The sequence below is a fragment of the Macrobrachium nipponense genome, chromosome 27 (assembly GCF_015104395.2).
Source record: "Macrobrachium nipponense isolate FS-2020 chromosome 27, ASM1510439v2, whole genome shotgun sequence".
Lineage (NCBI taxonomy): Eukaryota > Metazoa > Arthropoda > Malacostraca > Decapoda > Palaemonidae > Macrobrachium > Macrobrachium nipponense.
Genome location: NC_087216.1, coordinates 22,934,149 through 22,946,648, shown reverse-complemented (window position 1 = coordinate 22,946,648; position 12,500 = coordinate 22,934,149). Strand labels below are relative to the sequence as shown.

At 38.5% G+C, this 12,500-nt stretch overlaps 1 long non-coding RNA gene across 1 annotated transcript in view; it reads right to left on the bottom strand.

Moving 5' to 3' along the window:
* Positions 1 to 694: 694 nt before the first annotated feature.
* LOC135200909 (uncharacterized) overlaps positions 695 to 12,500 on the bottom strand; it is a 56,043-nt gene continuing 44,237 nt past the window's right edge. Inside the window, exon 3 of the long non-coding RNA XR_010311394.1 lies at positions 695 to 1,026. This is a non-coding gene — a long non-coding RNA (uncharacterized LOC135200909). The remainder of the gene's footprint in view (positions 1,027 to 12,500) is intronic.

The window sequence follows — 12,500 nt, the reverse complement described above, 5'->3', positions numbered from 1 at the left end:
TCCACTGTAATCTCTAACGACATCAATCTCTTTACTATCCTGAAAGAAGTACCTATATTGCCTAAAGCTTAAGGTATGTGATTTATTTATTTATTTATTTATTTATTTATTTATTTATTTATTTATTCATTTATTTATTTTTTTTTATAATTTTAGAATATTCTGTAGTTCAGGGGTCAATAGACGATCACCGAAATTTTTATCATTATGCAGACTGGAATGGAATGGAATGGAATGGAATAGAATGGAATAGTATAGAATTTAGACCAAAGAATAAGCACTGGGACCTATGAGGTCATTCGGAGTTGGAAAGGAAATTGAGAGTAGATAGGTTTGAAAGGTGTAACAAGAGGAAAACTTGAAAGCAGTGGCACTGTTTATTAAATGTTGGCAGGAGGAGGACAGCAAGCACGATGGAAAAAAAATAATGGAGGAAGGGTCCTTAGGAATAGAATGTTTATATATATACTGAGGAACCCAAAGTTATCGATGCTAATCAGAATACGTGATGATTTATCTACCAAATAGTCGAGATATATTCACGAGAACAAATCTGAAGGAATCGGTTACTTAACGATCGAGTTCTTGGAAGGTGATTTTCCCATTCACAGGAGAAAATAAAATATTCTCAGAACATTCTCATTATTCAAGACATCAAAGGAAACTACTTATTCTTTTTATGATATTTGGCCTTTTGTATTTTCAAAAACAGATTCGGCAAAGGGTTCCACAACTTAGCGGAGATAGAACTGACAACCTCCCCCCAAAAGAAGGAAAATCTACCTACACACTTTATCCATACACTGAATTTTATCTATGTAAGATCTTCTGAATATTTCACATATTAATCTACTATAATCACGTAATCTCTACAATACACACACGAGAACATTCTATCTTCCTGACTTCCTTAATTAATCCTCGACATTGAAGTAAGTCTTCGTCAGATCTCAGATTTCGTATAAGAACATCAGATGACTATAGGTCCGGCGAATCAAAACCGGGTTTGGCGAATCAAGATTCGCTCTGCAAAGACAAAAATACGGCTATTGTGAGTATCGCAAGAAACTGAAGGACTGAAGACAGCCTTTGCATTGCAATTACGAGTCACAGACGACGTACGATATCAGATATCAACCTTGGAAATCATATAAATGAACAATACTCATCAGCTCAAAGATCTGACGTTATGACATTATACTCTTCTCTCTGTCTCTCTGTCTCTCTCTCTCTCTCTCTCTCTCAGATATCAACATGGGAAGTGATTTACCTGGGGAGTCATACAAATGGGCAAATACTGGTCAACTCAAAGATCACATGACCCCTGACATTATACTCTTCTCTCTCTCTCTCTCTCTCTCTCTCTCTCTCTCTCTCTCTATATATATATATATATATATATATATATATATATATATATATATATATATATATATATATATATATACAAATGGACAAATACCGACCAACTCGCAGATCACATGGCCTGACATACACTCTCTCTCTCTCTCTCTCTCTCTCTCTCTCTCTCTCTCTCTCTCTCTCCTCTGCTCTTATGGACGTTTCACGGTTTGTTAATTCCCGAGATCGCATTTCTCTTCGCTTAACCCTCCCACTTTTTGTTTCCTCGTCTCTTGATAACTACAAGGTGACCGCGAACATCTATATACTATATTCAGGGAATATGTAATTTATGTTTGCTGGGTATTGTTCTCTTTGTTTTTATTATTTTCTTACACTTTCAAGAGTCTGGTATTTATAATTTTATAATGATACACATACACACAAACACATACAAATAGTTTCCATAATACTCATGATAAAATCTACCTTAGTTCTCTTTATAATTACGACAACATACCCCATAACGCATCACATATATTTAGCGCCTCAGTGGCGTGGTCGGTATGGCGATGGCGTCCCACCTCGCTGGCCGCTGGTTCGATTCTTGGGCATTCCACTGAGGGGTTAGAGATGTGTATTTCTGGTGATAAAAGTTCACACTCGACGTGGCTCGGAAGTCACTTTAAACCGTTAGTCCCATCCAACGTAACAAAGCCATACAAAAAAACGAACAGATAAACAAACATATCAACGGATGAGTAAATCACTGTCATTCTACAAGTTCAGAAATACTACGTTTTCCTCGAAACGACGAATGTTTATCTTTTTTTTTTAAATATTAAAGATAATTAAATAAATGAATCATTAATATCCTATCCTAACATTCTTGTCTCTTAAACTAAAACGCGAAAAACACTTTTTTTCAGACCTTTGTAGGCTTCTCCATATAGGGCTTCCCTATCCACCACCCCCCCCCCCCCCCCAAAACAAGAACAGCAGCAGCAAGAACAACAATAACAACAAAGACAACAAAGTAGCTTGTAAGGTTTACTCCCAGAGTAAGCGAGAAATGGCTCTCAACAGCAAGAAAAACAACATCAACAATAACAGCAACAAAGTAGTTTGTAAAAGGCTTACTCCCCGAGTAAGCGAGGAGAAATCGCTCTGTATTCTCACTTCTTTCTCGTGACGGACGATTTCCTGAAACTCGGACGAAATCGCTATACCATAAAGGAGTGCACAAGGACTCGATTAGAGCTGTGGCTTGGCGGAAGTTATTCTCTTTCAAACGATTCTTCACCGCCACATTTCTGTCTTTTCAACCGGATGTTGACGGCAATGGATGAGTGGTGGTGAGTTATGGTGAGTAATGGTGAATTAATGGTGAGTAATGGTGACTATGGGTGATTCGTGTCTCGTACACGGCCATTTGATAAGTTATGTGCCCATACTTGTGATTGTCTCATATCAAAATATGGAGAGAGAGAGAGAGAGAGAGAGAGAGAGAGAGAGAAGAGAGAGAGAGAGAGGTTACGTACTGGCATAACTATAGGAATTTGTGCCCACACTCTTTATTATGTGACAGACATATATATATATATATATATATATATATATATCTATATATATATATATATATATATAAAAGAGAGAGAGAGAGAAAGGCGGAAATCGTGAATAGGCACCGGGCAGGAAAAGCAGCGGAGAAGCCAGGCTGGCCCGGGCGGCGTTAAAAATTCACAAGGAATTTTACTATAAAAAAAAAAAAAAAAGTGCTAATGCGCTCCAGGAACGGAGACGAGAGAGGACGCGAAGAGCGAGCGGGCTAGCTGTTCCTCCATGGAACCTCCGAAGACATCGCGTGCGCGTGCGCGCGCAGTGACTCACGTGATTTCCAGAAGGCGCCAGAGGGAAACGACCACGCCCTCGCCACGCCCGTGAGTTCCTGCGACCTCCTGAAGGTCTTGTCTCGATGTCGTCCCCCTCCTATCTCACTATAGTATACGATCTCTTTCCGCTCTGATGAGAGAGGACTCCAAACCCCCTCCCCCACACAACCCCCCTCCCCTCCCTCACCCCCGCGCCATCCCCACCCTCTCCCCCACAGAACAACAAACAATCATTCTCTCTCGATCATCCCTCCCAGCGGAGTGACTCGCGAACGGCGTGACTGATTTCCTGGAATAGCAGAAATTGGATTCCTGAGGCTAGCTAGGTCTCTCAGGTAAGGAATTGTTTTTTTTTTTCGGGAATAGTAGGAATCGGAATCCTGAGACTGGCTGGGTCTCTCAGAGGATTTTTTTTTTTTTTTTTTTTTTTTTTTTTTTTTTTACAGATCAGGAATCGACGCCAAGGTCACCACGGAGGTTGATGACGGTCTTATCAGCAGGTATACTGGAGTCCATTCAGGGTGGTGTATGTATGATAAATAAAGCAATACTCTCCCATCTCGATTTTTTTTACATTGCATTTTACCTTAAAAAAAAAAAAAAAAAAAAAAAAAAAAAAAATACCGCAATACACCCATCTCGATATTCATAGTGTATTTTACTCACAAAATATACAGCAATACACCAATGTCGAATTTTATGTTGTATTTTACTGACAAATTACAGTAATACACCCATCTCGAATTTTTATGTTGTATCTTACAAAATATAGTAATACATCCATCTCGAATTTGTGTTGTATCTTACTTACAAAATACAGTAATACACCCATCTCGAATTTTTACGTTGTATCTTATGAAATACAGTAATACACCCATCGTATCTTACTTACAAAATACAGTATTACACCCATCTCGAATTTTCATGTTGCATTTTACTTACAATTTCATGTATTTAGCTTATTCATTAATACGTCAATTTATTTTTCCTTCTCTGATCTCCTAAACTTCTTTCTATAAATCGAGTCAACGGCCTCCTTTTGTGAGCTTGCAATAGGAATTTGTAGCTCTAAATTACCATATTTATACGTTAATTTGTTTTTCAGCAACTTAAGGAAACTTCAAGGCGAATTGGAGCTTCTGTATTTTCGTTATAAAAAATAATTTATTTTTACTTGCGGCCAACTCAACTCAGATAAGTTAGACTACAATGTCAATGGCTATTTTTTGACGCCAACTAAATTATAACTGAGATGACGCAAATACAGACGCCCTTACTCCCAAACACACGCAAGCAAGCGCACACACACACACAAACACACACACAAGCAAAAGTATTGAGGTCCGGCTTAACTTGAAGTCAAAATCCCGGTGAAAAAGGGTTAAAAAAAATGGCAAGAGAATGAAATTACGACATAAGGTAATACCTTCCGTTAAACTCAGTCATTGAGAGAGAGAGAGAGAGAGAGAGAGAGAGAGAGAGAGAGAGAGAGAGAGAGAAGGGTATTATCCACAAAATAACTGTACAAATATATATAGTTGCTACCATGGCTTGTTATCTATGCGTCACCTACTCCAAAGTGGTCAATGCAAAGCAGACAGACGGCCGCACAGACATAGTTTATTAATATATAATTTGTCGACCACGGAATATAAAAATAGGTGTCAAGTATAAATACTTTGATCCCCGGCATAACTTGAAGTCAAAATCCCGGTGAAAAAGGGTTAAAAAAAATGGCAAGAGAATGAAATTACGACATAAGGTAATATCTTCCGTTAAGACTCAGTCATTGAGAGAGAGAGAGAGAGAGAGAGAGAGAGAGAGAGAGAGAGAGAGAGAGAGAGAGAGAGAGAAGGGTATTATCCACAAAATAACTGTACAAATATATATAGTTGCTACCATGGCTTGTTATCTATGCGTCACCTACTCCAAAGTGGTCAATGCAAAGCAGACAGACAGCCGCACAGACATAGTTTATTAATATATAATTTGTCGACCACGGAATATAAAAACAGGTGTCAAGTATAAATACTTTGATCCCCGAGGGGCTAGTACTATACACGCCGCCTCAACTCCTCAACTCCCTATAGGAGATTCCGCCATGTTTTTAGTACTTAGTAGATTCACATCAACCGTGTATTGATGTCTAGGCCAGTCCCTTACGACGCTCCTCATTGGCTGTTGATAAGCCAATCACAGGGCTGGAAACCCTCGGTCTCTCTCGAACGTTCACATAGGCAGGATGTATGTTCCACCTTTCCTGAAAGACGTATACCTACCCATGTGAACTCTCTCGAGAGAGAGAATTCCCAACTCTGTGACTGGCTTATGAACAGCCAATCAGGACCGTCGTAAGGGACTGGCCTAAACATTAGATGCACGGTTGATGTGAATCTACTATAGCACTTCGGAGTAGGTGACGCGCAGATTGCAAGCCAAAGTAGCACTCCGTTGTTTGATGTGAGAGGACTCTCAAGAAACGCCTGTCTCCCCACTCTTAGAACAATGACTCTTATTTCGAAAGCTTTAACGCAAGTATGCAATAATTCCTGGCCACTAAACACGCTTCGTAAACAGTTTAAAGATCTTTCTTCAATAACGTAATTTCATGTTTCATTTGAGCGTCCAGTGGTCGTTGTATAGAAGTAGGACTACCTAGTATGCCTGATTTACTTCGAACTGACGATTCTTAAGACGAAGTGACTCAACATTTCTTTGACCTCCAATTACTATGTCTGAACTTCTTGACGTGACGTGAACTTGCTCGGAAACTGGAACAGAACCTAATTATACAGACGACGTCTTTCCAGCATCGGCATTTTACGTAACTGGTTGCGACTGAGCTCTTTCTCGGTCTGAAGCGAGTCAAACGATCTTCCCCTGCGTCTAAAATTAGTCCTCGTTGACGTTAGTTGAAGAGGGCTTATATATCAAGTATAAAAATCAGTAAGTTACGCGGATATATATGTGAAAGTGCAATGAAGTTATTGCTCAACAGCGAGGACGAAGAGATCAAGTCGGCGCTATGGAATCATTAAAGCAATTTCATTGAGTGCCAATTACCTCACGGAGCAACCAACCGGTGCTTCAGCTATTGACGAACAATTCCTTCGCTGACGCTGAAGGTCGGGAGGTTAAAGGAAGAAAGGAAAGAGCCTATGGAAGTAGGTCTAATTTTCATATTAGAGAAATTAGGTCTAATGTGCATGGTACTATATTGGACTGTAGGTGTAAGTTCGCTCTACAGGAGAAACTACGTCTAATTTTCGCAAGTGTTGGTGTGAATTTAGCTGTACTTACAGACTAGGCCTAATTTTCGGTGTATCAGAAACGGTATAGGTCTAATTATCGATGTAATTAAGAAATTTGGTCTAAAATAACTTGTAGTCCATGTGGGTACAGAAACGCACTGTATAACTTTAATAAGCTTGGAGGAATATGAGAGTCAGTTTCCAAACATTTCGTCGAACCAATTCTGATACACTTATGAAAACATTCAGGCTATATGTTGACAAAAACTAGTGACACTTTTATACGCTCCAATATCTCAAACATAACATCCTGGAACGTTTAAAAAAAATAATAATAATAAAAACTTGACGCTTGAACTTTAAGTTTCCCGAGACTTCTGGTAAATTCCCAACCACCTGCACGCACAATTGGTCTAGCGGGAAATCCATAGAATTTCGATGAAACCAGACGGCTCGTAAAAAAAAAAAAAAAAAAAAAAAAAAAAAAAAAAAAAAAAAAAAAAAAAAAAAAGCCAAGGGCACAAAAGACGAACATTGGACCTATGAATAAGTTGGAAGCTCCGTCAAAAGACATCTGGACAATTTGTTCAGAAATGTGATGATGCCTTTCAACGCTCAAAACGGATTCCTGTGTTTTCCAAATCTCTTGTGTTCCCAGTTTTTCCAATAGGTTTTTCTGTGCATTTCATGTGTTCTTAAACTTTTCCAAAAGTTTCTCCTGGAAGTTAGCCTATATACCAGGATGCTTCAATCCTCAAATGACAATCAATCCGTTTCAAAATTAGTCCTTTTATTAGTGTCTTGTTTAAACCACTTATCTAATAGGTAATCTGTCAGAACTGTTATAATCTTCACTGTTATTATTATTATTACTATTATATGAAGGCCAGTTTTACCTAAAACTTTGATTTTTACTTTTTTATATCCAACAAACCCCAATTTTGACAGCTTGCCCGAAAGGCCCCTTCGCCCAAAATTCTGAATTTTATCATTCTGCCATGAAAAATCAACGTTGTCGTAATTCTCAATAACAGGCTAATTCTGCATCTAAACTGCTAAATCAAACCTTTCAATTTTACATCACTTCTGACAAGAAAATAACTTTCTTTTTTATTTCAGTTTCAAGAGTTACTTTGCTTCATAACTAACATCTCTTGAGTTGACTCTAGTGTCTAGAATTCTGTGAGTGATTTCAGAGTCTAGAATTATGTACGTCATCTGTCTAGAATTCTGTACGTGATTTCAGTCTAAAATTCTGTACGTCATCTCAGAGTCTAGAATTCTGTACGTGATTTCAGTCTAAAATTCTGTACGTCATCTCAAGAGTCTAGAATTCTGTACGTCATCCCAGTCTAGAATTCTGTACGTCATCTCAGAGCCTAGAATTCTGTACATGATCTCAGTCTAGAATTCTGTACATGATCTCCGAGTCAAGAATTCTGTACATGATCTCACAGTCTAGAATTCTGTACATGATCTCACAGTCTAGAATTCTGTACATGATCTCAGAGTCTAGAATTCTGTGCATGATCTCAGAGTCTAGAATTCTGTACATAATCTCAGAGTCTAGAATTCTGTGCATGATCTCAGAGTCTAGAATTCTGTACATGATCTCAGAGTCTAGAATTCTGTATATGATCTCAGCGTCTAGAATTCTGTACGTGATCTCAGCCTAGAATTCTGTACTTGATCTGAGTCTACAATTCTGTACGTGCTCTCAGAGCCTAGAATTCTGTACACGATCTCAATCTAGAATTCTGTACCAAATCTCAGAGTCTACTAGAATTCTGTACGTGGTTTCAGTCTACTAGAATTCTGTAAGTCATCTCAGAGTCTAGAATTCTGTACGTGATTTCAGTCTAGAATCTGAACGTGTTTTCAGTCTAGAATTCTGTACGTGGTCTCAGAGTCTAGAATTCTGTGCATGATCTCAGACTCCAGAATTCTGTACGTGGTCTCAGAGTCTAGAATTCTGTACGTGATTTCAGACTACTGGAATTCTGTACGTGATCTCATCAGAAGTGACGGAATCTTTGTGAAAGTGCCCTGTACGTAGTAATGCCACAAAGGAAAGAAATAAATATTAATGAAAAAAATTCTTATATGAAAATAGTCATGGTCTTCAATACAGGACGTAGCCAGAAATAGGGAGAAGGGGGGGGGGGGAGTTAAAAATAATCAGGACTTATCTCTACTACAATAAAGGATACACTTTCCTACAGTGCATTTGTCATGAGCTATTAGGACTCAAAAGACTCCTCAAAGGATTCTGGTAATTGTACCCAAGTGGGCGCCAAGGGCCTGACTACTAAGCCCAGTGACGACAGTGGAATAATCCTGTCCAATTGTCCGACGGTCTTACGATTTTTTATCTCGCAAGTGTAAATGATTATACATACATACTTACATAAAAATTTGTGTGTGTATTAGTGAGCGTGTTTTCATGTACTGACCTTATTTCGGCAAAAATATTCAAATATCTAGCTTGTATTATATCTGTACATGCCAACTTTATATGTCAAGAGAATAAGTACAATATATATATATATATATATATATATATATATATATATATGTATATATATATATATATATATATATACTATATATATATAATATTTCCAGTTTTTTCATATTTTTATAATATAAATTTTGGATAACCTGATAATAGTATAGCTCACTTCTACTATAAAGCAATTCTCTCTCTCTCTCTCTCTCTCTCTCTCTCTCTCTCTCTCTCTCTCTCTCTCTCTCTCTCTCTCTCAAAACCAACTTTTTCCACCAAATAGAGAAAACCTGAAATCAATTTGGTATTCAAAATGAAAATTCCAATCTCTCTCTCTCTCTCTCTCTCGTCTCTCATCTCTCTCTCTCTCTCTCATCATTAGACATCATGAGAATGATTTGTCTGTTTCTTGGGGCTCAATGACTAGGTGGTTCAAGACACATGTTAAAACAAGTGCCCTTTCTTCAACTGCCTGGTCAACATTCCTCCGGAGCGGAGGTCAATCAACCAATTTCCTTCTCTCTCTCTCTCTCTCTCTCTCTCTCCTCTCTCTCTCTCTCTCTTGTCTATCTCATCTCTCTCTCTCTATCAATGGGGCTCTCTAAATCTCTCTCTCTCTAGTCAACCCTCAATTTGGAACTATTACACGCCACGGTTCGAACACTGGCGGTCTATGGTTGCCCGCGGGCTAGTGTATGTATATGTATGTATGTATGTATATATAATATATATATATATATATATATATATATATATATATATATATATATATACATATATACGTATATATAAGCAGGAACGAACTGGTTCGCCTTTATAACAGACAGACGAAGCCGTGTTGGAAACTGAAAGCGTTTTGCGGTTATATTAGTTTCTGGTGACGGGTTCGTTCTTCTTCTTCTCGTTCGACTTGGGAAGAAGAAGGAGAAGAAGGTGATGCAAACGACGTGTGAGCTGTCAGATATCTCGCCCCTTTTTTTTTTCAATCTCCTTCCGGCCGCAAGCCTTATGTCACCTTCGTTTCTTCATTCTTTACAAATACTTTTTATCTTCGTTATCACCCACGAACGATTTTTCAAAGCATAATTTATGTGTTCGCTAAAAATCAGAACAGGCATATGTTTTTCTTTTTTTAAAAAAATTAAAAAAATGCTATAGCTTCATTTCAGCTAACACTTTAAGGAATCCCCCCGGAACGAACATTTCAAATCTTGACTTTTTTTAATATTTTCTTTGCACCTCAACCAGTTTCGTACGCGCCCAATCGAGACCTGTATTATACGAGCGATTATCATAATGCTTTCAAACGTTTCTTGTACAGCTTATCCTCGATTAGCGAAGTTGGTAATGAATGGTCAGGTCAGTTCTTAGATGCTGACCTGTGTGTGTTCAAATGTTTAAGTGATTGTCTTTTTCCAGCTGATTTCGCAGTTGAGGACTCTCTTTGCATACATTGGATATACCAAAATGATCTGTTTATTTCTGGTCATTTAATGTCACTCTTCTGGGGCCACAAATGGATAATAAGGCCTCTATTCTGAGGTCCTTTCTGGATCTCAAAGGCCGCTATTCTGAGGTCACTTCTGGATCTCACAGGCCACTATTCTGAGGTCCTTTCTGGATCTCAAAGGCCACTATTCTGAGGTCCTTTCTGGATCTCAAAGGCCACTATTCTGAGGTCCCCTATGGATCTCAAAGGTCACTTTTGGATATTTAAGGTCCCAATTCAGGGGACACTAAAATTCTTATTTCCCACTGTTTTTTTTTTTTTCTATAAAGTTGGTTGTGTGGGGGGGGGGCGCCGTTTCATTCAACTTTTCATTTTTCTTATTAAATATTTTTATTATTTCGTGAGTCATGGCTTCTTCATTTTTCTTAAGACTCTCGAGTAATATTAAATGAAACTTTCACACTGTAATATTAGTTCAAATAAAACGTCATGGCACCTTCTTCTGGTAATGCCCCTCATAGTCTATCTAAAACAATTATTTCTGGAGTAAAATCTTCAAAAGTAAGCTTCATTCCGTGGCCTAGGGCCCTGCCACTGTCATATTAACACAACATTGGCCAAAGTTGCAAGCACTCACAGGAGCGTTTCTAGTGTCAGAGGGCTTTGTGGAGGCGCTGTCAAGTGATTTTGTCTGAAGGTCTTGAAGGAAATTGTTTTTAGCAGATGTATTTGGAGATTATCAGAACCCAATTAGCAATGGCTATACCAGATTCGTTCTCAGTGAAAATCTTCTCAAGACACCTTATCTTGACACAGAGGCTCCACCTTTCCTGATTTCTGGCGGCTCAAACGCTAAACACAGGGACCAGAAACGCTCAGGTCAGCAATTTAAGTCAGCCACAGAATTATCAACAGCTTTTTCAGGAAGCCTACCCATATTTCTGGCAATATGAGGGACAATTTCATGCAGGTATTTCTTCTTCCATAGATGAGGTTAATGTCTCTGATTTTATGTCATTTCTGACTATTTAGGTCCATCTGTATCCAGGACCCCAAGGAATCAAATCCGACTCTCAAAATTCTTAAGACATATTACCGTAAGATTCTTCTTCTTCTCAGTTTAATCCTTGGTCGGGGTCGCTGTTTTTAATGAGTGTTTCTAGCTCAATCCTTATTTTGTTCTGAAAGTTATTTTACGAACGGAAGTCCTTCCTTGTTCCTGGGAAATCGACCTTGTCATAAGATCAACACAGTAAAAAAAATTTCACAAACAATGAAACTGTAGCCTCTGTAAAAGTATGTCATTGCTGAAGTGAATGTTTTGATATTAACACAAGTTTTGGACTTGTGTGTGTGTGTATTCAACAGCTGTTGAACAAAAATAACGAGTGATGACGGACGTTCAGTAAAATGTGGAAGATGTGTCTGTAACAATGATTGCTAATTCCTAGGTGGACCCACTCCCGCTCTTTCCCACCCCCTCCCCCCCTCCCATCCTCCAACCCCACCCATCACTTCACACACCCACAGGACACGGCCAAAACTGAGGAAAGTGTATTCATCTCGTCCGTCACTATAAAAAAAAAATGAAAACCACTAATCGTCCTCTCTCTCTCTCTCCACGCGGCGTTAATTGTCGCAAAATAAAACTGTAATACACGCATACTTTAATGTCTTTCGAAAGCTGCATCTCCTCCACCCTTGCTTTCCATCCGGATATTTCTGGTTGAGAACGACTTTCGCAGCCTCCTCCCGACTTGACGTATCATCATCAGTTTTGACAGCTGCGTTGCACAATGTCAACAAGGCTGCTGTTGTCGATTTTATTTTCCAAATTGCTCTTGACGGTATTGTGAGGTAATATACCGTATCATCATCATCATCAGCAGCAGCAGCAGCGCAGCATCATTTTCATTATTATCATTTTTATCATCAGCTTTGTTATTTCTAAAAAGAATGATTTAATGTTATCCCTTATGTTGTGTATACATCTATGTTAGATGACTGAAATCACAGGGAAAGTGAAAGCAAATAAATAAATCGACAGTTATGCACGTGCA